The sequence below is a fragment of the Penaeus monodon genome, unplaced genomic scaffold, assembly GCF_015228065.2.
Source record: "Penaeus monodon isolate SGIC_2016 unplaced genomic scaffold, NSTDA_Pmon_1 PmonScaffold_1078, whole genome shotgun sequence".
Classification (NCBI taxonomy): domain Eukaryota; kingdom Metazoa; phylum Arthropoda; class Malacostraca; order Decapoda; family Penaeidae; genus Penaeus; species Penaeus monodon.
Window position 1 is genome coordinate 19,626 of NW_023639470.1, and position 25,024 is coordinate 44,649.

At 38.5% G+C, this 25,024-nt stretch overlaps 1 long non-coding RNA gene across 1 annotated transcript; it reads left to right on the forward strand.

Moving 5' to 3' along the window:
- Positions 1-20,423: 20,423 nt before the first annotated feature.
- Positions 20,424-24,145, forward strand: LOC119568786. The gene is made up of 3 exons (XR_005228160.1): positions 20,424-20,546; positions 20,781-20,896; positions 24,002-24,145. It is a non-coding gene; the product is annotated as an uncharacterized LOC119568786 (long non-coding RNA).
- The last annotated feature ends 879 nt before the right edge of the window (positions 24,146-25,024 follow it).

Here is a 25,024-nt window from a genome sequence, read left to right on the forward strand (position 1 = left end):
GTTAATAGCTTGGAATATTTTTTCAGTCACCATTCATTCAGCATACATTCTGTCACATATCATTAAATGTTAAATTTCAATGTGGAATTGAAATAATTTTAAATAGTTAGCATTGCTATTTTACTTCAGTTTTGTTATAGTGAACATTAATATTTGTGTTTGTGATTCATTCTCTGTGTGAGGTCACTCTCGCTTTTCCTCTCATTCATGCTAGCTGTCACTCACACACACACACACACACATTCCCCTCACTCACACACGCAGGACAAAAGATTCTAAACCCTTTTCATTAATAGGGTTGGTGCTGTCTAGGGGCCGGCGTAAAGATTTATGGTGTATCTCTTTAGCCCGCAATTTTGTCTGTCATGATGAGTGGCTCGTACATGATGTACAAGTTACAACTATTTCTTCTGTGTGTGACGACTGTGGTTCAAGTAGATCCTCGCGGATTGCCGAGGTCGTTTCCCTTACTACTCTCATATCTATCAAAAGACGGTTTGGTAGTTCAAGTCGGGTCCATGTGGATCGTACTGACGTCTCCCTCTTCTATTTTCTTCTTTATCTTTGTGAAAATAAAACACACAAAAAAAAAAAAGACGAAAATAATTTAAAAACTAACATTAAAAACCGCAAATCTTTTATAAATCACCGGCAAGTGGTAGTTAACACCCCCTCTTCTCTGTTGCCTTTCTTTTTCTCTTACTCTGGCCCTTCCATGTATGATCTGGTTCCCCGACTATATATTGCAGTCGGACCGACACAGCACCGAAGGAAGATCCTGCTACAGTTCCAGTCACCTTAGGATGCCTTGGGAAGGACGTCATCAAAGATCGGCAAAAGGCCTGGGGGACCGGGATTTTCATTAGAGCAGGTGGTTAAGCCGTCCATGATGTGGACGGGCGTTGCCTACCGAGACGCCCCGAGTTGCCCCCCCCCCCCCGAGACGCCGCAGATCCATTAAACTCCAGGAGCTCGTAACGCAGGTATATATATATATATATACACACACATATATATGTTGTGTGTGTGTGGTGTGTGTTTGTGGGGTGTGCGTGTGCGTGTGCGTGTGCTGTGCGTGTGGTGTGCGGGTGTGGGTGTCTGATCACAGTTTTTGCTATTATTATTCCGTAAGTCGTGACGTTTACCTGTGGAGTCGCTTTAAATCAGCTGAGCAAGAAATTACACATTGGCTTGTTTCAACTCGAGCAACTACTAGCCGAGTGGTTCCAAGGAGGGTGAAAAATAAGTCTAAAACTTGATCCCAATACTTGTGCTGTAAACATCTGACACCCTTGAAACAAAAGTCTTACTCATTCTGACAAAAGGGAAAAATTTTAAACCCTTCCCAGTGTATGTAAAAAGCTTTGATACTTTTATTTTGATGTTTTTAAAATAAAAATACCCCTTTCCCGATATGTGAAAAGTTTCAAAAACGCTTTTTTTTGTCCCCCTTTGAAAAATGAGTTTTTTTAAAAAACCTCAAAAAAAATTGTATTTTTTCTTTACTCTAATGAAAATTTTTTATAAATTTAAAAATTCCGAATATTCTTTCCCGGGGCCTAAATAAAAATATGTCCTTTTAAAAGACGCCATAATGGCTTTGGGAAAAATTTCCGAGTGAAAGCAGGGGGCCAAGCGGGGGGGGGGGGGGGGGGACACCTTTTTAAAGATGGACGTTTGGGCTTCAAAACTGAAAACAGAAGCCGCATCAGGGAGGGGGGGAAATAATTTTTTCCCCCAGTGAAAAAAACCGAGCCGGTTGCCCTCCCTTTCGATGGTTTTCCGGGTTAATAATTGGGAGGGGGAAAAAGGCCACCCTAAAGGGACTGCCCCCTTTCCCGGAACCCCTTAAACCAAATCCCCCCCTACAGCCCCGTAAAAAGTTTTTACGGTAAAGGGAAAACGATTACTGCAGATATATTAAAATTAAAACGTTGTAAAAGAGGGGTTTAAAAAAACGACTTCCAACACCGCCCCCAGTTCCCCCCCAGCGCTAAAAAATTTTTATAGAGGGTAGTGCCCATCCGTCATATCTGATTCTGATTATCTGCCCTCTTTTATTTTTTTAAATGTGCAGACGAAATATTATGAAACGGGGGGGGTGGCATGTACCTGTAATTTTGGGGGGGGGGGTTTCATGCACGGTGTTGGTGAACTCGCCGGGAGTCAGTTTGGGACAAATTTTTTTAAATAAAAAGGGAAAACGGCAAAGGGGGCCAGGGAACGCATCCCCCCCTCGCTTCCAGCCACGGGATCCCCCGAGGCGAGTCCCCAACGGGAGGCCCACGGCCCATCTCCAATTTCCCCGTGACAGTTTCGTCGGGGCTTTCCTAAGCCTGACCCCCTGGGTCTTCCCCCAGGCCTTTTCCCCCCAGGGGTTTCTCGCAAAAGATACAACCTGGGGGCCAGGGTCGTCCACGGGAAACCCAGCTAGGTGCCCATAAAAGGGCCCAGTTGGCGATCCCGGGTTAGTAAGTAAAAAGGGCCCATGCCAGTCTTACGGGGTAAAACCCCCGGTTTGGGGATGTGGGCCCGCCAACTGTCCCCCTAAACCGGCGAAGGGGCTTGTACAAAAAGGCCCTCAAGGCAGGGCTCCAAAACTTTTTTTTGCTCCCGAAATTTTGTTTCCATAGACAAAACTGGCAGTTTAAGGGCCCTTTAAAACACGCAGCTTGGTCCTTCTGCCCTAGGGACCCACATCTCCAAATGGTTTTTTTGATTTGAGTTCATGGCTCCTGCTGCCAGACCAAACTGTCTATTGGGCTTCTTGGGCTGACAGCCCAGGGTATTGGGGAACTAAAAAGTATGTAAAACCCTCTGTAAATTCAACGTCTTCCCGCAAAATGGATCAACTGAACGGATTCCCCTAACAGGCCCCCAAAGTCCTGAAATTTTTGGGCCCTTGGGCCAAGAATCTCTAGGCCTAAAGGCTTTGCCTCCCTTTCTAAAAGGTCAAAAGCCGCCACCAGTGACTCCAAGGGGTCAAAATAGGGGACAACATCACGGCAAAAATCAAGGTCTGAGACCTTGATATTGCCTTTTGGTTGCTCCACACTTTAATTTTTACTATTTCTCTGCCCCTTATCCAGTCCATACAGGGTGTGAAAAGTGTTGGTGCAAAAGGGCACAGCCTTCCCTCTCCCTGAATTAACAGTTTGAAGACCCCCCCACACTTTTTCAGCACTTTAAAAACCCTGAGTCTAAAGGTTTCCCATACGATTCACTTTGCACTGAGGGCAAATGCCTTTCTTGAGGCATGTAGGGTTTCAAGCCCCCCTGACCAAAAAATCACACCCGGGGTTTCCCCAATTAATCGAAGCATTAGCATTCGGTCTGTTGGGGACTTGCCCGGAGTAAATCCGACTGCTCCGGTCCTTTAGCCCATAGGGGGTTGCGGGTCCGTTTTAGAAAAAATGTGGGCAAGAACTTTGCCTGGTTGCTGAGCATGTAATGGGGGTTTTAAATAAATTTAAAGGGGTAATAATAAATTAAAAAATATAATTATAAATATATATTATATATATTAAAATATATATGATATTAAATTTTTAAAAATGCTTTTTAAAAAAAATTAATTTTTTAAAAAAATTTTTTTAAATTTTCAAAAATTTTAAACATAAATATAAACCCCAAAATTTTTTTTAAATTTTTAATAAATTTTTAAAAAAAATTTATTTTTCTTTAAAAATTTCCTGCCCCCCCCCCCCAAAACCCCACCAAAACCCACCAAAAAACAAAACCAAAAAACCCAAACCCAAAAAAAAAAACCCCCACACCCCCCAAACAAAACCCCCAAAACCAAAACCCAACAAAAAAAACCCCAAAAAATTTTTTTTAATTAAATTAAAAAATTTTAATTTAAACTTAAATTTGGAAAAATTTTTTTTATAAAATAGATATTTTAAATGTTTTTGGGTTTTATTTTAAAAAATTTAAAATAAAAATTTAAAAATTTTTTTAAATTAAAAAAATTTTTTTTTTTAAAATTTAATAAATTTTTTTTTTTTAAATATTTTTAAATTTAAAATTTTAAAAAACCCCCAAATGTTTACAAAGGTAAAAAAAAAAAAAACAAAAAAAAAAAAAAAAAACAAAACACACACACAAAAAACCCCCACACACACCCGACAAAACGCCCCCAAAAAACAAAAAAAAAAAGCAACCCCCCCCCCCAACCACAGACATTTCTTGTTCCCTCGTTTATTTTAGATAAAGATTTACCCTTGCTACACACGTTGTTTCTGGCCTTTTTTAAAACCAAATTTTTTCCCTTAATTTTTTTTTTTTTTTTTTTTTTTTTTTTTTTTTGTTCGGGTTTTTTTTGGGCCTGGGGCCCTTTGAAGGAACTGTCTGCTTAATCAGTCAGGGGCCGGGGGAAAAGGGTTTACCTCCAGGGAAGGAGAGGGTCTGGTCACCCCTTTCCCCCAATTTAAGACCTGGCTCACTAAAGTGTCCTTCCCCAAATACTCAGATTGGGCCCTAACATTGTGTCTCAGAGCCTGGTTTTTTTTTTTTTTGTGAAATTTTTTTGTCCCGTCCCACAAAACCCCCCAAATACAAAGGGCCCGACGCGCTGGGCCATACTAGGGAGTGTGTCCAGTGGAGATGGATCCACTAGGAGGGGTATGTTGAGGGTACAGGACTTAGGGTGTTTAAAAGGGTGGACTGGGATCCCACCCTTCGTATTCCCTTTTTTCTAGTGGCGTGCTTATAGTGACCCTTAACTGCTTTGGCTGTTCTGTTCCTGAATAGTCACCTATACAGGCCAGAGCTTTCCCCTAATTCGCTCCTCGATCAGGTTCCTCAAAGTGAGAGGTCTTGCAATTCAAAACCTTCTCCAGGTCTAGGGTACTTCCAGATCTGACATGCTAATTTGCTTAAAAGGTGGCTATGCTGTGTCTGTGTCACGCCTCTTGAGGTCCCATTTTCCATTTGGGGGTCAGTTTAAAAACCATCCCCTCGCCGTCTTTCCCAGACATTGAGGGGAAGGGGGGGGTATTATTCCCCGGTTCTTTTTGGGGGTGGGGAACTATGGTACAATCTTCCAGCTCTGGGGAGGTGGAAATTTTCCAGAATATGAGTTGCAGGGAAAGCAAGCTCACCGCCATCCTAAGGGGGAAAAAGATGGGGTGTGGTCAAACTGCTTTTTGGTTTTAGTTCCATCAGAGAAAAAAAACCTGAGCTATTGGTTCAGCTAGCCATTCTCGATATGAGCAAATCTCCTGGTTTTAGGATTTTTGGTTTTTCCCTCAGTTTGACGGATGACTGTTCCTGCTTGTTCTTGCGAAACTGTTTAGCATCTGTCGCCCCCTGATTAAAGGGTTTTGGTGGTGCACCTCAGGGCTGGCACTGGTAGCTCGGCTGACCCTTCCGCAGCTCTGTAGGGGTGGTTTGGTGGTCAAAAACTTCACCTTCCCGCCATTTTCCTCCTGATCTTTTCGCATTTTCCTTGGTTCCTGACAAATTCCCCTTTGGGGGGCAATTTCAGGGGGTTTTTTGTCTTTTGGAAAATTTTTTTTCTGCAATGTTCACCCTGTGGTTGCTTCATTAAAATTTTGGGATGGGGTGGGGCTGCTTTTTAGGGATTTAAAGTCTGGCTTCAAGCATTCCACATTTCCCTCTGGAGGGTCCTGCATCTAAGCGTGGGCAGGATTTTTAACTTGCCAGTTGGCTTGTCGTTTACCTGAATATTTTTTTTTTTAGTTATGTATTTTCATTATGATTTTTTATTTAAAAATTTGTAACTACTACAAAAATAGAACTCTTTTGTTCAGCACCAAACTGTCAGAAAAATTTCTGGCAAAAATTTGGTGGGGTGCACAGCAAGATATCGGAGTTAACGGGAATCAAGCCCAGCGATTTATGGGGTATAAATATTGAAAACCTGGTGAGATGTTCCCCCCTTGGGGGAGGAACCCTGGTTTTTTTCCCCGACCAAAACGCCCGATTAGTCCTTTTTGAGATGTTTGGGCAGCCATGCCAGAGACTTCCCCCCAAAATCATACCTTTCAATTGCCATATCCTCGATGCCCTAGCAATTAGGCACGGGGTGATTTGCTCGGAGCCGATTGTCCCCCGTTGTGTGCTGTTTTTGGTGGTCGTCGGAAATCAGGAAAACTGATTTTGGTTTTTCTGTGAAATACAATGTGTTTTTTAGCGGGCAGGGAATGGGGGGGGCCCACGCCCGATAAAGACTGCTGTGAACCCGGTGGGCCCAACCTGGGAAACTATGCTGAAAACTGTTGGGAGGTCGGTGCTAGAGGGCTCCCCTCTAGAGACTGACTAACCAAGTGAGGGAATACCAGTTTTCACTCCGGGGGGACCCTATAGGGATTCTGGGTTGCATCTCAAATTTTAAATGGGCTATATTCTCTTTAAGTGATTGTGCGGGGTGATGCTCCGGTATTTCTGGGTGCTGGTGAAGCTAGAATCAAACGGGGAAACCCGGAGGTCCCCCCTGGCTAAGGACTGGGGATCATTGTGAGCTGCTCTGTTGTGGTGGTCGTCTAAGGGTCAGGGAAAGGATCTCGATTTCCCGATTCTGTGACTTAATCACATGTGTTTTGGTTTTGTAACGGGGAGGGAACGAGGGAGCCCCCTGCCCAATGTGCGAGGGCAGGCTGTGGGCCGGTAGACCAACCTGGGAAAATACACTGAACTTCAGGTTTCAGAGTTGGGTTCTGCTCCCAAACCCGTGGGCCTCTTTAAAAGGCATTATATTTTTAAAACCCCAAAATTTTAAAATTTTAGCCGAGTGGGAAAAAATATTAAATTCTAAAACCCGGGGTTCTATAGGGGTTTCACTAGCAAAAAAGTTAAAATTTTGGCCCTTTGGGGGGCCCTCCCCCCCCCAAGGCCCCCCCCTTTTCGGGATACCAATATCGGGTCAAAGCTCACACACTTTTGTACACACAAAAAAATTTTATACATATAAATTATATATAAAATATTTTGTGTGTGTTTTTGTGTGTATGTGCAATAATTTATATATCATATAGTATAATCTATATCTATCTACCTATCTATCTATCATCTACCCATATATATATTTTATAAATATATATTATATATATATAATATATATATATAAATGTACAGCACCAAAAAAAGCAGTGTTGCCCTTTCCAGAACCAGAGGGAGGATTTTTGGGCCTTTTCCCGGGGGTCTGAAAAGGGGGCACTGTAAATTCATTAGTAATCAAAGTTTAAAAATGATATAATAAAAAAAAAGGGCCACTTGGCAAACCAAGTAACTCCACACTAAAGCTTACCCCCAAAGAATCGTTTCTTTTGGGGACTCATGAAGTGGGTTTGGGTTCTAGAGGCCAAAAGGAAAAAAAGGGAAACTACACCCAAACTTTACAAAACCCCTTAACCTCGAAAAAACATAATACAGCCCAATGTTTCCCAAAAGCGCGGGCATGGGTGTGGACCCATGTGACCCAACCTGGAAAACTATGCTGAACTTCAGGTTTCGGGGTCGGGTTTTTTTACATAGGGCTCAGGAAGGGGTTTCAACAGGAAGGCGCAGCCTTTTTGGGCAAACCAGGAAAAGGTGTTGGGGGCACCACCCTTTCCCGGGTGTTTTTTGGCACAGATGTGCGGGCTGCCACATTTTGGGTGTTTTTGCATAGTGTGTATATATGTGTGTGTGTGTCACTATCGCCGTCTAACAGGTTTTCTGCAGAGTCAATCACTCCCAGCGATTGCAGGCATGATCTGGGGGGGAAGTCTCTACCCTTGGGTGGCCAAAATATTTTCCTGAGACCGAGGGTCTGGCGTTTTGGGGGGGGTGGGGGAAAAAGTGTAATTCGGGGGTTTCCCAAAACCCCCTTTCAAAGGGCACGGGTCTTGTGGATGGGGTGTTATAATGGACAAAAATAAAATTGGGTTCGGTTCGAGAACCCCCCAATGGGCCCCACCGAGGGGATAAACATCTCGTCCAGGATTTCGACATAGGGAACCCCCTTTTGTGTGGGATTTTATATATATTATATATATTTAAAATTTTATATATATATAATATATATATTTATACACACACACAACCACATCTAAAAATAAAATATTTAAAATAATATATATTATATATATAATATATATCTTATAATAAAATATATTGGTTTATATTATATATTTATATTTTTTTTTTTTTTTTTTTTTTTTTTTTTTTTTGGGGGGGGTTTTTTTTTTTTTTTACGGTAGGTTCAGTTTGAGCCGCCGTGGGCAAAGCATGAACTTAATTTTAAATTTTCATGTTTTTGATGCTCTTTTTAGCCCAGTAGTGGGACGTGTTTTATTTTCACACACACCACACCACACATTTCTGTGCATCGCACCGTGAAATTCCCGCTTTTTACATTTTTTAAATACGGGTGAAAAATTTAGGAGTGGGTGGGGCTAAGTCGGGTAGCATGGGTTTTGTAAAAGTGGAAGGTTAAAGTTGAAAGAATAATTTGGGATATAAAATAAAAGAAAAAGCGAAAAAAAAAATAAATTGTGAAAGGGATTGTGAACCGGGAATTTAGAGTGAAGGAAAAGGGGGCACGAATAATGGGACGGTAAACCCTTTTTACACATAAGACAACTGCCGTGAGTACAACTCTGTTTTTTTTGTTTGTTTCAGGGGGTTTTAAAACCCCCTTTTTTAAAAAAAAAACCCCCCCGGAAAAAAATTAAAAACTAAAGAAGCCCGCAGATAGAAGCTTGAAGCCAAAGGGAACCTGGTAGCAGAAAACCTAAATTTGAAGGGAATTTGGGGAAAACCAAACATTTAGAGAGGGAAACGGGAAAAATCTGGGATTAAAAGGGAAAAAACTCAAAGAAAAAGGGGGAAGAAATAAAAAACCCAAAATTGGGGAAAAAGTATTAAAAACGAGGCAAATAATCTGCATGAAAAAATTGATGAAGTAAAACCAAAAAACAGGAAAATGTTAGCAATTTTAAAGAAATTTTTTAAGGGAGCCCTTTTTAAAAAAACGGGAAAAGGCCAAAAAAAAAAAAAAAAAAAAAATTTCACCATTATACCCATGTATGTAAAATAACGGGGAAATTTCAAATGAAATAGAAAAAAATATCAAGAAAAGGGAAAAAAAAACACAGCTTCCCGGAAGAAGGAAAAAATTTTTAATTTTAAAACCCAAAAAAAGGAAATTTTTGGTAAAAAAAAGGCATTTTTTGGGAAAAAAAAAGGGGAAAGGGAATCGAGCGAAAACAAAGGTGAGAATTGATTGTAAATTCTAAAGGGTCAAAAATCCCAAATTTCAGGGAGCAAAATATCATAGCCCCCATGAGGTTGGGGTTTTTCGAAAAGGGGAAAAAAACGCCCTTTAAAAGGGGATACATGATAAGCAAATGGGAACTGATATAATTAAGAAAATTTAAAATCTTTTGGGGGCACCGAAGGATTAAGAAAAAGTGGATAAGAGAAAATAGACCAATGAAACAGAGAAAACTGGGGGGAAAAAGTTAATTTTGGGGGGTAGAGGGCCCCCAACAAACAAATTTTCTATCGGAACCAAAATGGAGACGACGTATTGCCTTGCTGCAAAAGAAACCTAAAATATGTAAAATATTTATACAAAAATAGGGTTTATGTTTGACGTTACTAGAACCCGGGCAATTTCTGAAATAATAAACCAATGTAAAATGCATCATGGGAAACCCAAAATGGATCCCCCCGTTTTAAAAGAGTAACTTTGGACTCAGAGCTACAATATTTGGAGAAAAGAAGGGAAGGGAAAAGGGAAAGGGGGTTGCAAAATTAACAAGGAAAGAAAATTTTTACAAAGGAGAACTAAAGGGAACTGAGGGAGAAAAAAAAAGAATAAAAATATTTAAAAACCAAAATGCCATGGGACCCTACATCGGGGTGGTCACAGAAAAATTTCCCAAAAAATTATTCAAAAAACGTTAAAAGGCTACAACTTCGGGAAAAAATACAAAAAATTCTTGTAACGGATTTTAAAAAAAATTACTTGGAAAGGTTCGTCCCAAAACTCAGCCAGATTCGTGGAATACAAAAAACTATCAAAATGAATTTTTTCTCTTCTAGAATGAACAGACCATACCCGCATAAAAAAATAGATTGCCGTTTATAAAAAAGGGGAAAAAAGTTTGTATCAAGATTAAAACTGAAGCAAGAAATACTAAAAGTGTTTTAAATGATGAATGCAAGAAAACGAGAGAAAATAAAAAGGGGGGGGGGGGTTCAGAAGATTTATCTCGGCAGGTATAAAATTTTAAAATAGGGGAAAAATTGTATCTAACTGGGTTCTGAGGGGGAAAGTGCCGCGAAGAATTTGTATCCGTTATTGTTGATATTCCCGAAATTTATGAGAATGGAAAAATCCCCAAAAATTTGGAACTTGACAATGTTACACCTTTTTACAGAGGGCAACAAACAAAAAACCCCTTGCAAACTTAGAAAGGAAGTTAAAAACAGTGGGTTGAAATGCTTTAAAAAAACGTTATATATCAAATACAATTTGGGTTTAGGAAGGAAAAGGGATGCGTGCAAATCTCCTCTGTTTCCATAAAAGAGTTTTTTGAAATATACAAAAAAGAGACGGCTGGGGGGTGGTATACTTAAACTTTAAGAAGGCATTTGATAAGTGTCTTTTAAAAAACTAATGAAATTAGAACACCTGGTGAAAAATGAAAGGCAAACCCCCCGAATTGGCCCGGGAAAACTTCTTTATGAAAAATGAACCGTAAATAAGGGGAAGCACTCTACATGGCGACGAGTAACAAGCGGATACCTCAAGGGCGGCCTTGGGGCGATTATGTTTATTTTCATAAAAGATTTAGGTCAACTAGCCAAGTAGTTATCGAATATGTTTTGCAGACACGCAATTTCAAAAAAAAAAAGGGTAAGGCTATTCTCATGCCAGTGCACAGTGGGATGGGTCCCACTTAGAAAAAGGATATAGATAAACTAAAAAATTTTAAACAGCAGGGCCCCACGATGGGACCTACTCTAATAATATGAGGTACGAAGAAAGACTACAAAAAAGGTCTTCTACTTTTAAAAAAAGAAAAAAGGTGACTGATAATATGTTTAAAAGGGGGGGTGTAGGGAGACAAATGATTTTTAATTTTGGACACAAGAAAGGGCAAAGAAAACACGGCAAAATTGCGAGAAAAAGAGGCGAGAAATTAATATAAACTTTCTTTTTAAAATAAACAATGTAAAAGCATTCAAGAAAAATTTGTCAAATATATTTAAATTGGGTAATAATAATTGAATGATAGATGAAATAATATAAAAGTATATAGATTACGATAGCCTATACTTCCATACTTTTTCCAAAAACTTTCAGAAAACCAAAATGTCTGTCAAAAGAGCGGATACAAAGTTCCTTAAATTTTTTTTTCCCTTGTTTTGTCAAAAAGCGTTTTTAATAAAAATATTATTAATCATGAAATTAAAAAAAAAAAAGTTAATTCTTACAGCCGGCATTACAAAACAATAATATCGCATGTCCTTTACATTAAGTATAATACTTTTGAAAAAACCCTTTTTTGGCAAAAAGTTATAACATTTTTCCCCAGCTTTTTTGTTGAGCGGGAGAATTAAGCTTTTTTTTTTTCAAAATTTGCGATGTCAATTCCGTTTAAATATTTTAGAATTTAAATTTAATATTTACAAAAAGTTTCATTGACACAGACACACACAAGCGAGAAAACTTTACGAAAGCGGAAATTATTTTGTAAATGAATATGCAAGGGGAAAGGGCAAATAAGCAACGCTTTATATGGTTTATTTTTTTTTTTTTTTTCCCCTTAGTGAGTGTATTCGTAAGTGAGGGCTGACTTTCGTTAGGGTATTTGTATAGGGAATGTCTGTTTCTTTATCTTTTGTTTTAAAAATTTTAAAAAATTTTTTATGGGAAAAATTTTTTTGAACTTTTTCAATACATTAACACAGATTTTTACATTCTTGTATTAAATGCACTAGTGAAAAAAAATCATTTCATTAATGTTTTTCCCGTTAAGGGTTTTGGGATGCTGCCATAAATTTGGGCATGAGTCTTTTATTCTTTGAATTCAGCCCGCAAAAATGTAAAAAATGGATGGCATATCCCTTTTTGGGGAACTATAACAGAAAAGTTGAAATATGGACAGTGACGTATTCCGGGTAGTTCCACACAAGGATGATAAGTAAATACCATTTTAAAAGGGGGAAACGGATAATGCTTTATACTGGCACCCCACGGGGTTGCTCCCCCTTTGCAGCCCCTACTGCGGGGCTGTTTTTCTTGCTGCTCACTGGGGATCCTTTTTTTTATCAGGCGCAAACACAAGGATACTTTGGGGCTAAATTACAGAATAGACAGAGTGTTTAGGACTTTCCCAGGGTGGTGGTCACTGCGGGGATCTTCTTTCCCCCTTTTTTGTGTAGACACAAGAAGATTTTTGTAGCTCCTTTTCTTAAAACCCCTTTTCCCCCCACCCCTTAAAAAAAAACTGTCCTAAATATATTGTATCAAAGAAATTTTTAAAAAATGGCGAACTATATAAAAAAAAAATCACGGGGTCAGGTAAATAAATAGTTCTTGGGGTAGCGTAGCCCCTCTTTTCTCTTTTTGCTTCTTAAATTTTTCTTTAATGGAATTATGCCGATATCCAGATCTCATGTACACCCCGTCTTCTTTCAATCTCCCTTTTCCCAATGTTGCAGCCCGGGCTCACAGGGGGGGGGCAGCATAACAAAGGCACCAAATTTTCTCATCACCCTTCCTGGACGTGCTCCCTTAGTATTGTATTCCTCAGAGCCCGCCCGGCCCCCTTTTTTAAGGGGTGTTCACACTTGAGTGCTACTGGTCTGTGGCGAACAACTGACTCATATGATAGGGTGGAAGTGCAAAAATCTCCTACATGGCCAAAATTCCTTTTGCGTTCACAGTAGGCCCTGCTCGTCACATAAACTTTGTAAAATTTGGGATTGGGGTTAGCTTGCTTCTCCACTGCAGCATTTTCCAGCTTCTCCAGCTTTCTTCGAAGTTCTCCCTTTTCACATGATGTCATTTAGGAACTGGCATACCCTCTCATCTCCTTAAAACTTCTATAAAATTTTTTTTTAAAGGGTTTTTTTTTTTTAAATTCAGAATCCCTAAACTGGCCCAAAAAATTCCCCCCCCCCACATTTTTATCTGGGTTTTCATTCCAAAATTCCAATGGTAAGGAGTCCACGGGGGCATGCGGTGGGTAGGGGTACTCGATATCCACAAGAATTATTGCCCCGTCTTTTTTCCTAAGGCCAGGGGCTTGTTGACCTTTTATTATCTCGGTGCCAATAACTCGCCCCCCCTCCTCTCCTGGGCCTGGTTGGGGTTTCCTTTTGGGGGGTGCGCTTAAGGAAACAAACTTTCTAAACCCCATTATTTCAGGGCTGCACATCCCGCTTACACATACTCATACAGTATTCTATGTAAAGACTATTTGTACGGCTGTCAAGATCTCTATACTCTCTTAGGAGGTCTCTCATGTGTTCTGGTACTTCTCCTTGGGTTTTTTCCATGTCCTCAAATTCAGTGTCCCTTTGCCCAAAGTCTATGCACGCCTGAGTCCACAAAATAACTATCCCTAGCAAACAAAACCCATTCCAGGGCGGCTTTACACTGGCAGTTGCACTTCCCGGGACCTCTCCCGCTCTGCCCTTTTTTGCCAAAAAGGCCAGTTGGGAGGACGGGCCCTTTGGGGTAATTTTGCGGGGGTGCCCTCTTTTCCCCTATCCCAATCTTGTGTTGTGCTGCAAAAATTTGCCTCCGACTTTCCCAGTTGAATCTTTGTTTGCTGCCCCCTCCTGTGTGTGACAACCTCCTTCCCAAAAATGCACTTTCACTTCATATGTAGCCTGTTACATCTGGTTGATGGCGCCCTCAACGGCTTGCTTTTTAGGCCCGAGACCCAAATGCAGAGACTTCTCAGCACCATGCCGTTTGCACTTCTGCAAAAGCTCAAAATGTACAAAAAATTTTCAAGTGAAAATTTTTTTTTTCAAAATCCCTTGGTTCTTCCTCTATCTCCCCATTTCGCTGAACATGGTCAGTGAGGGGGGGCACCCTGTAATTTGCTTCCTGTGAATGCGGAACTTGTTGCCCGGTCTCCCCAATTTGGAAGAGGACTATCCCAAAACCATCTCCAACGTGTGCCCACCCTCCCTCCTACACTCCTAGACCTCAGCCCGATTAAATTTTTTCCTTTTTAAACCCCCCTGCCCCTCGTTTTTTTTGCCCCGTTTAGTTTTCTCATTTTTTTTTAATATCAGTGCCCAAAAGTCCCCGCCTTCTAAAGCTACTTTCATTTTTTTCTTAGTCCCTTTTGTTTTCTTTTTTTTTCTTCCCAAATGAGCATTTTCCTTCCTTATTTTATGGCCTGGATTATTGTTTTCAGTCTTTCTGCTCGCCCTTTCCTGTTTTTTATCTTTTCTTGCACTAATCCCAAAATCGTTAAAAAAAAAATCCCGGGTTCTATCACAAATTCATACTCCCTCGGCTTGCTCTTTTTCACAACCCCTACTACGAGTTATTTTCCATGCTGCCCCTTTTTTATAGGAAAATGGGGGATCATAAGGCCCCTTTTCCAGCATCTTGTCAAGAGGCAAAAAACAGGGGTATTTTGCTGCATTCTTTTTTTTTCAGTGATGAACTTTACATGCACGGAAGATATCCACAAGCGGTTTAGAAAAAATTTTTTTACACAAACTGTGGTGCCCAGATGCCCCTTACAAAACTGCCCCGGGATTCATCTAGGTGTCAGAGGGGGCCCCCCGACCACTGCTGTGGACGGGTGGGGGGTTTTTAAGGGGCTATACTTACTTCAGGGAAGCTGGAACCTAGAGGTGATAGGGTCCCCCCATTAAGCTCTGTTATATTATTAACAGGGGTCTAAAAAATTAAAAAGAATCTGGGGCATATTTCACAAAATTTTGGGGGGGTTTATTTTTCCAAATCTCCCTGAACTGAACAGAATTCAGAAGGGCTTTAAGAAAACTGGAAAAAGGGGATGGTTAAACGATGATGAGAGGGAAAGAAAAAGCAATAGGTCTATCAAAAAATAAAATGCATTTCCGGTCTTTTAAAAATCCGAATGCCATCTCGTAAGCTGCTTAAAAGGGGTTCAATTACACTGGAGGAAAAATATATAATTATATATTTTTAATATATAAAATATATATATAATATATGTGGTGTGTGTTGTGTGTGTTGTGTGTGTGTGTGTGTGTGTGTGTGTTGTGGGGGTGTGGTGTAAATGCAATTAGAAAAAACTATAAAACTTGACTGCATTATTTCAATCGGGGTGAGTGCTTGGGGTCTTAAAACACAGCCCCCACCTTCTATGAGAAAAATAACCCTCAGCTTATTCTCATCCCGCCCCTTTATTGGGTCAGTCTTCAAGGGGAAATAGATGGGGTACCACTTGAAAATTACAAACAGATGTCCCGACTTGCACTCACTTCACATTAAAAACGACGCTGTATGAAGTGTGCTAAGACTTGGGACACGAGGACCAAACCCAATAGTCTTTCCCAACCACCTGAAAATTGGGTTTTATATGTAGAGAGACAGGCAGAAGTGGATTAAACCCCACCCGCCCCACAGACAAATGCCCTTCCTGGGGGTGGTTTTCCTGAGCCAGGCCGGAGAATACGGGTCCACAGTGGGGCCTCCCCACCTCGTTTTTGGCAGAACCCCTGGATGGGGGGAAAGGGGGAGAAGAGGGATTGGCTTACCCAAAACTGGGTAAAGAAAAATGCCATGAACAACAGTGTAAGATTTGACCCTGTTCCCAAAACCCCATAAAAACGGGTTTTTGGGGTGTCTTATGGGACAATGTTCAGAAAAGAGGTCCTGCGCCTTTTTGAGGGCAAATCGAGATTGCAGGGAAAAAAGCTGTATAGGTCCCTCCCTTTGGTGTCCATTTCAATCAATAAAAAAATGATGGCTCTAGAACCTGACCTTTGCAACCTGCTCTTGAGGTAATTCCCTTTTCCAGGCCAAGAGTTTTCCCCTTTATTCAGCTGAGTCTCCTTAAGGACTGCTAATCAGAGGCCTTTAGAGAAGATAAAAAACTACTCAGTGGGGGTTAACTGATGGGGTGATTTTACAATTTTTAGGAGAAAACCCCAATTTTTTTTAGAGTGGTCCATATAATTTTACCCAACAACCCAAAAACTGATTAAAGAGTTGCAGAAAAGCAATTCCTTAATTTTTAGAAGAAAAGATTGGAATGGAATTCATAAAAACCTGAGGCTAAAAGGTAATTGTTCTCTATCCGTTTTAATTCGCTCTGGGGGAACATGGATTCAAATTTCCAGTCTGGGTAATACCCTTTATTAGATTAAAAAAGACTGTTTGGATGTTCTTTCGACCCCCTTTTCATTTTGTTGTGACCGGCAGTACCTGCCTTTTCCCAAAAAAATTCAAGGCCCAAACTCTGTTAGGTGTATGCGAAATTTCCCCGGGGATGATCCCCGTCCAAGTTACCCCATAAATAAATTGGACATGAGGGAGGTCTGGTAACTAAAACTGGGATTAAGCCCGGTCATCTTAAATCCCAAAGTTTGGGCCCTGTTCCCTTCCGCTAGGATTTGCTGGGGCACAGATGCAAGACCCGCCTCCGGACGGATGACCACTCTTTTTTACAGTAGCTAAAGTTCCCGCAACTAGAGAAAGAAACTATGTTCCTGTTGTGTTTATTTTACCACTCAGAAAAAGTGGAGAATGACATTCTTTGAGAAGCATTTATTCCCAAAAAAGCGTTTGCTTAGTTTTTCTTTATCATGCTAAAAAGAATAGGTTTCCTGTGCGTCACCCCTGGGGATCCAAGGTTTAGGTGAAAGTGGTACCTGACACGTCGGGGAAAGGGCAAAACCCTTTTTAGTAATCAGCAAAGTCTTATATTTTTTTCTTTTTGTATTTGGTGGTTTTTCATTAGGCGACTTTTTAAAACCCAAATGCAAATTAAAAAAATGCGTTTAGTGTCCATGGTTTTTCTGTAATAATGTATAACCATTCTCCGGTTTGCCCCTTTCCCCAAATAATATAAAAATAAAAACTCTAGAAAACAAAAACTATGTATCCTCGTCCAGCCCTTTTTTGATAAAGGTAATACGTAAACGTTTAATTTATAAGGTTAAATAATGAAAGAAGACAAAGCAAAATGATTGAAAACGGTGTTTAGAAGGGGAATTTTTGAGGATATTTCCCCTTTAATTTTTATCAAAATGATTGACTAGGGTTTTAAAAATTTTTTTTTATCCTTAATTTCCCTACCATGATCCTGAAGAGAGATTTGTTGTTATACCCAAAAAGGGCCCCGACCCAAATAAACCCTTTTTTCCCCCCTTTTTTAATTTTTTGTATTTCAGTAAAAGATTTTTTCGCCCGATGCTAGGCCTTTTCTTTTTGTCTCTACCTGCAAAATCCTCAAATTTTGTCTGACCCGCAGAGGGGCTCCTGGAGGGGAGGAGGGCATTTTTTTTTCTTTCTGTGGCTGAGGTATAGGGTTTTGGGCCGGGGGGATGGGATGAAGAGGGTTATCCCGAATGGAATTGGGAACTGGCTCCATGCAACCCAGTTTCTCTTTCAAGACTATAACAACCTGAGTCGCTACCTTTATGGTGACCTAGGCTACCTTTTCCATCTCCCCGTTCGTCTTTATTGATGAAGGTTATCACATGATACTAAAGAATATGAAAAAAGAGGAAAAAAGCGAGAGCATTGTTTCTTGGCTAAGGTCAACAATAAGCGAATTATCTGAACCATTATATATGTATACATATATATATATATATATATATATATATATATATATATATATATATACACATGTATATGCATATATACACACATATACATATATACATATGCATATGTAAACACACACACACACACACACACACACACACACACACACACACACACACACACACACACACACACACACACACACACACACACACACACACACACACCACCCCACACACCTACACACACACATACCCCCACACACACACCACACACACCACACACACACACACACTACACACACACACAACCACACACACACAACGCCAAAAAACACACACACATGTTTTTTTATGTAAACCCAGTAAAATATTAGCACGCACACGTACACGCGTGTGTATTAGTATATGTATATAAAATATATATATATATAATATTTTATATATATATATATTTTATATATAATATATATATTCATATAAAATATATATATAGATATATATATAATATATATATATATTTTTAATGCCCCACACACCCCACACACACACACACACAACCACAAATATATATATAATATATATATATATATATATATATATATAATATATATATATATAAAATTAATATATATATAATTTGTGTGTGTGTGTGTGCGTGTGTGTGCGGTGTGCGTGCGTGTGCGTGTGCGTGCCGTGTGCGTGTGCGTGTGCGTGTGCGTGTGCGTGTGCGTGTGTGCGTGTGGGTGGGTGCGTGCGCCGCCGCGGCGGTGTGTGTGTGTGTGTGTGCGGGTGTGTTTGTTGTGTGTGTGCGGCCAGCTCGAGTTCCGATGCGCGCTGAGACCTTTGCTTCCTACTCGTAACAGTTATTTTTTTTATATCATGTTGCCGTTGTAAGCAGATACCCAATGTTAATGATTTTTCGTGCGGTTAATCTATCGATGGAAAACAGAAAACACAATGATACTAATAGCAACCGTCTCCCACTTGAACTTTCATCAAAATCTTCCCCGTTACATTTTTGTCGATCTCTGGACGCAGTGATAGCAGTTAATGTGAGTACAGGTGCATTGGCCAACTCGACGGCGGTTGCTGACACCCGTCCTAGTCACCACCGTGATGTATATATATAACCGTTCCATGGTAGCAATTTCTTTCTACTTAATTTCGCGAACTTCCAACTCCAATCTTGTCGTATTTGTAACTGTTACCATTGCAAGGCATAGTTCTTACCAAGTTTATCACATTTGTATTATTATAGTTTTTATCACTTTTATTTCTGTGTTATTTCTACTGCTAAAAACATTGTTATTTTTACTTTAAATTAAATTATTTTGTTATATATTATATATATTATTATTATTTATTATTTTATTATTTTGTTTTATTATATATATAATTATTATTTATATATTTTAATTTATGGTGTTTGTTTTGTTTTTTTTTTTGTTGGTGTGTGGGATGTTTTTTTTGTTTATTAATTTTAATTTTTAATATTATTTTAAAATTTTTAATATTAATGTTATCATATGTTATTTAAAATTTTATAAATCTATTTCTTTAATTTATTAAATAAAACCACCACACATACCAACCAACCCACCAACACACACACAAACAAATATTTTTAAATAATTTAAAATAAATTTTAATATAATAATTTAAAAAAATATATATATATATATATATATTATATATATATATATTATATTTTTATTATTATTTATATTAATAATATATATTTTATTTATATTTGTGTGTGGTGTGTGTGGGGTTTGTTGTGTGTGTGTGTGTGTGGGGTGTTTGTGGTGGTTGTAGTATATATATATTATATATATATATATTTTATATATATATATTATATAGTTTTTGTTTTTATAATTTATATAAAAATATATATATAATTTTGTATACACACACACAACCACACAACACACAGTGAGTGGTGTGTGTGTGTGGGCATGCGTGCTTTTTGTGGTTGTGTATGAGTATAGTGGACAAAAAATAAAAAAAAATAGAAAAAATGTGATATATACATATTTATATAGTACAGTATTTTATGTAAATCCACTATATATATATATATATATATAAAATTATATTTTTTTTTTTTTGTGTGTTTTGGTTTGTGTGGTGTGTGTGGTGTGTTAGATATAGAGTGTTGTTTGAGGTGTATATTGTAAAAATTTTTATGATGACGAAAAATCGATAAAAGGGATCAACAAACGCATGCGGTTTACTTAAAACAAAAAAAACGACCCAAATCTCCCCGTCCCGCCATACCTTATAAAGGGCGAATCCCAAAGGCCCAGGAGAGCCTCCCCATACTCTTAATAGGGGCGCGATCATGAAAGCAGTCATGAGTGCTGCAGTGGCAAAATGGGTTCCTCCCCCGGGTAACACGATTTCCCTTTTATTATGGAGGGGGAGAGGGGGGGCGGCTTTGTTACTCATGTATGAAAAAAAAAAAGCCTGACGAATATAATTTGCGAAAGGAAAAACCCCCTTTGACAATGAATGACCCGGTAGGCCTCAAAGATCTGGAGGTTAAAAAGAAATTTGAAAGGGGTCATCGTTTAGGAAGAATGGGTTGGCGGAAAGTTCCCACTCCTGGAGCCGGAACCACAGACCCCCCAACACCTTGATCGGAAATTTTGTTCTAGTGCTCCTTGAACGTCAGTCGCCGATGGCTAATTGGTGCAATATTGATCCTACGTTCGGAGGCTCTTTTGCAAAGGGAATGCATTCGTCCTGGGAATAACTACAGAGCGGAAGTGCCCTAATAACCCTTAAAGGTTAGATCACGAAATGTACGAGAAGAATAAAAAATTACACCGGGAGCCTGTCATTGAAAATGGGAAACCTTCCGCCAGCGCGCATCGGCCAAGGAGAAGAAAGTACCGATATGAACTCGACTTAAAACATTAATATACCAATACACGGACCATAGAAAATTAAGCCGAGTATCCGGAGTTGCTTGATTACCCCTAGAATCAAAATCGAAGCGAAATAAAACCTTTTCTTTCCAGATTCAACGAAGTGATAACTGTGCGAAAATGCAGAGTAGACTGACTTTGATCCTCCTTGGCGCTCATCCCCGCCATGTCGCTGCCACAGTGTAAACAACCCTAGGCAGCCCCTCTCGGTACGTAACACCCGTTTTGTGGCGCCCTGCACGCCCAGGTGAGTATAACCACCTGATTTGGCACCATGAGTAATGGCGGAATGCATTTTGGTCTGGCAGTAGAAGTTAAATCGCCTGGGTGAAGTTGCAATCCTTTAATTTGTGAGCGCTGAGATCGATCGGGTTTGGGGGCAAGAAGGACATATGTAGGCAGTGAGTAGGAGCCATTGTTAGGGAATTTATTACGCTGTCACTGCATTCTGACGCTTCCCTTTTCAGCTGTCACCGCCTTTCTACCTCGCCGCAGACGCTTTCGCTACATTTCGAGTCATTTGCAAACAAATCTGTTTGAGGCGACTGGAAACCGCTCTTCAGACATTCAGCATTACACTTCAGAGCGAATTGAAATGACCGTATTTTAGGGATTTTTGTAAAAGATGGTCATAATGTGTCAAATATAGATCCTGGCGGATCTTGCACTTGTAAGGCACTTATTTTGGCGGAGTTATCGAACTCAGGCCTTCTGTCACAACCGGTACATTACATAGTGAAATAAATTTACAAAACTTTTATTTAGTTTGTCAGGTAAACCTTGGTTTATTTCATTTTTATTAGTTTGATATAAGGAGAGTGGATTTTTTTAAAGCATGAATAAATGATATTGTTATTACCTTTTTTATTGTAGAATTTGTATATATAATACACATTAGAATGTGTATATATATATACCATATGTATATGTATCCATATACATACATATGTATATATGTATACATATATATAATATATATGAATGTGTATTATATATATTAATATATATATATATATATATGATATATTGTATTTTTATATATTTATATAATATACTGTATGGTGCATACATGCATACTTATGTATGTATACTTTCATACATACACACATGTGTATATATATGTATATATGTATATATATATGTGTGTGTGTGTGTGTGTTTGTTTATGTATATTAGGTTGGGCAATTTAAATCATGATGAATTAAATCAAGATTTATTTATTTCTATCATTATTTTCTTTAATCATTGATTTAAATAAAAATTTGCTTCTGCCCTAAAGCAATGTGGAATTTTAAAGAAAAAAATAAAAGAAACACATAATTACACCTGTTTGTTATATTTCTTTGGAATTGAACACTAAAAGCTTAATTTTGCAATGCAACTAAAATTTCTACATTCAGTTAAGAATTAAAGGTTTTACTTGTAATGAACTGTACTTGTTTCTGAGAAGTAGAATACTAAAGCACTTCTTTTACAATACAACTCTAAAAAATTATCATGCTCTCAAAAAAGAAATCAAAGAGGTTTACTCATAATATTATTATTTATTTATATCCTGATTTATTTAATTTCAAAAGAACATTGACAGTTATTATAGCCTGAATTTAAAGCAAAAGCACATTGATTTTATACTAGAAAAACATTCTTCTTTGAAAAGTTGTTATCCCCTTTTGAAAAGTAGTTTATGAAAACAAATTACAAGTTCTTTGAAATTTAGAACTAGAAGGTATTATTTATTTTAATTCTTAGATAATAAAGTTGGTTCTTTTATACATTCTGATTATTAGTATCATCAAATAAATGAATTTTGTGTGCATTCATGATTTTAAACAAAAACACCAATTTTTGCGGATTATTTTTCTATCAGCCAGTTTCTTAGTTTTGAATGTACAGTACCATAGCTTGAAAAAACTTTCAGGCCCTGATGAAGATGCCACTACACAGTAGTAGTTGTGCTACTGAAATTACACCACTCTCCAACACATTTGAATGTGACCTCCACCATTCAACAGCTGGCATGCACTTGGTCACAGAATTACTAAATATAATTGCACGACAAGGAGCTGCTTTGGCTTGAAATTTCATGATGACTGGGACAAGTGAGGGAAACTTCTCATTGGCATAGTCCATTGTATTATTCACTTCTGCACTTGTGTTTATGACTTTGCCAACTCTTTTTCTAAACAGTTATTGCATCTGTCATTGCAAAAAATTTGTGATTAATTCTTTCCATATATTCACTGCTTCAGCAGTTGTACATTTATCACAGTACTTAGTCCAAAGCCACAGATATTGGTTCTAGTCATGCAAGTAGGTCCTCTGCTTAACACCTCAGTGTTAAGTTAGACACCTCTCTAACATCAATCTGCGCCCTGTCAGATTCACAAATTTTGATGAGAGCTGGCCAGTTTGTTAGATATATCTTCAGACAGTTACACATGATATTCCATCCTGTCTTGAGACACAACAAGACATTGCCCACCTTCCGGGCAGTATCTTGCAGAAGCATAGTGATTGTTTCTAAAGTATTTACTATATAAACCACAAGCTCTTTATACTGCCAATTTCCAGATCATAAGCCAGAAGATTCAGAATGTGTGCAGTACAGCCATCAGTTGTTGCTCCTTTATGCTTTGAAAACTTGTGGCAGAAGTTGGACATTATTTTTGTAATGCTGGAGTGGGAACACTTCTTTGAGGCACCTTCGGAGTCAGATTTTCAGTCTTACCTGGATTATCCAAATACTCTTTTGATAATTCTATTTTTCCTCTGAGATTTTATTCTATCTACTATTCCTTGTAACTCAAGTTTATACTGTTTGTATATAGCACTCCATCCTGTCCCAGAATTGAAGGAAATCTGTTAAAATGTTCACACACTGGATCACTCTTCCTGCCAGATACTTTAGGCCTTGTGGTCATTTACACATCTCTGCTCTTGCAGTTAGCTCAGGAATTAGTAGTTGTACACCCAAACTACTATACAGTGGCACAAGTCTGGCCATGTCATAGAATGATATATACAGGAACAGGAGTCAGGACAGAGGTCATGCAATCTTGGCAAATGGCTACTGGGTTGCTTGACAGGTTCAGACACTTGGTAACTAAGGAGAGATCATGCAACATGCTGTAGAAACACTCCAAAATATATTTTTTAACTATTGTATAGAGTATATAATATTTTATGCTGATAAAACAAAATCTGAATAAGTTTTTTAAAAATCATTTTTTATATGTGTATTTATAATAAATCTACTTCTGTGTGTGTGTGTGTGTTTTTCTTATACAGGTACTTTATACTGATTAAATTTACAGGAATGATGAACTGGTGCCTTTGCTAGTTGCTACTCAGTTCTCTTGACCTTTATACAACTGGACATCATGGAGTCTTTTGTGAGAATGGAGCATGACCCAGATGGGAATTCCCAGCAGGTGGCGGTCATCATGACAGGCCAGTAAGTCTACCTAAAAAATATTGGTTATTTCAGTGTAGAAAATCCGGAAATGTTAGTAGTGGTATGTTTTTTATTGAGATTTAGGTTTTCCAATAACAACCAGTTAGCTTTTCTCCTTTTGTTCAGTTATTAACTGAATGTATCTCTAGGACACTATCCCTTTCCATGTTTTGAAGAACTAATGTAACTCATATGATAATGATTGTTTTATTTTATAATGTTAACCCATTGGATCCAAGTGACATGACCAAAAAAAAAATAAATAAATAAATAACTGAGGACTGGAGTAAAGAGGATGTGCCATCATAAAAGAATTGGCTGAGACTCTGGTGCCAGGAATGACTCATCATGAAAGCAAAAAACTCTTGGCAGAAGACTAAACTTCATGGAGATTCAGGAAGGGGTTCATGCATTATATCCAAAGTAGAAGATAAATATAAACTTTGGAAATGGCAAAAAAATATGCTTATGCAGTCAAGAGATAATAACAGTTTTGAATCCACATCTGGGCTGGGTCTACAAGTCACACACTCAACAGAGCTTAATACCTGGGGCAGTATTCACAAAGTTCTGAGATTCTGAAATTTGTCTTAGACACACACACACACACACACACACCACACACACAAAAAAAAAAGTATGATAGCCAAGTTGCCACATCTCAAAGTTAATGATGGCTATAGAATTCATATTTAAATTGTAATAAACCCTATTTTGATCATCTGTTGTAATAAGACAGGGTAAATATGGTAGTAAACTTACTTTAATGGAATATTACACTTAGTATATAAATGTGATGTGCATTCCTATCCTAATTCTCATTGCATCATTTAAAGGCGGGTGCTTTGTTTGTATTTTAATAACAACAATAAATATAAATTGA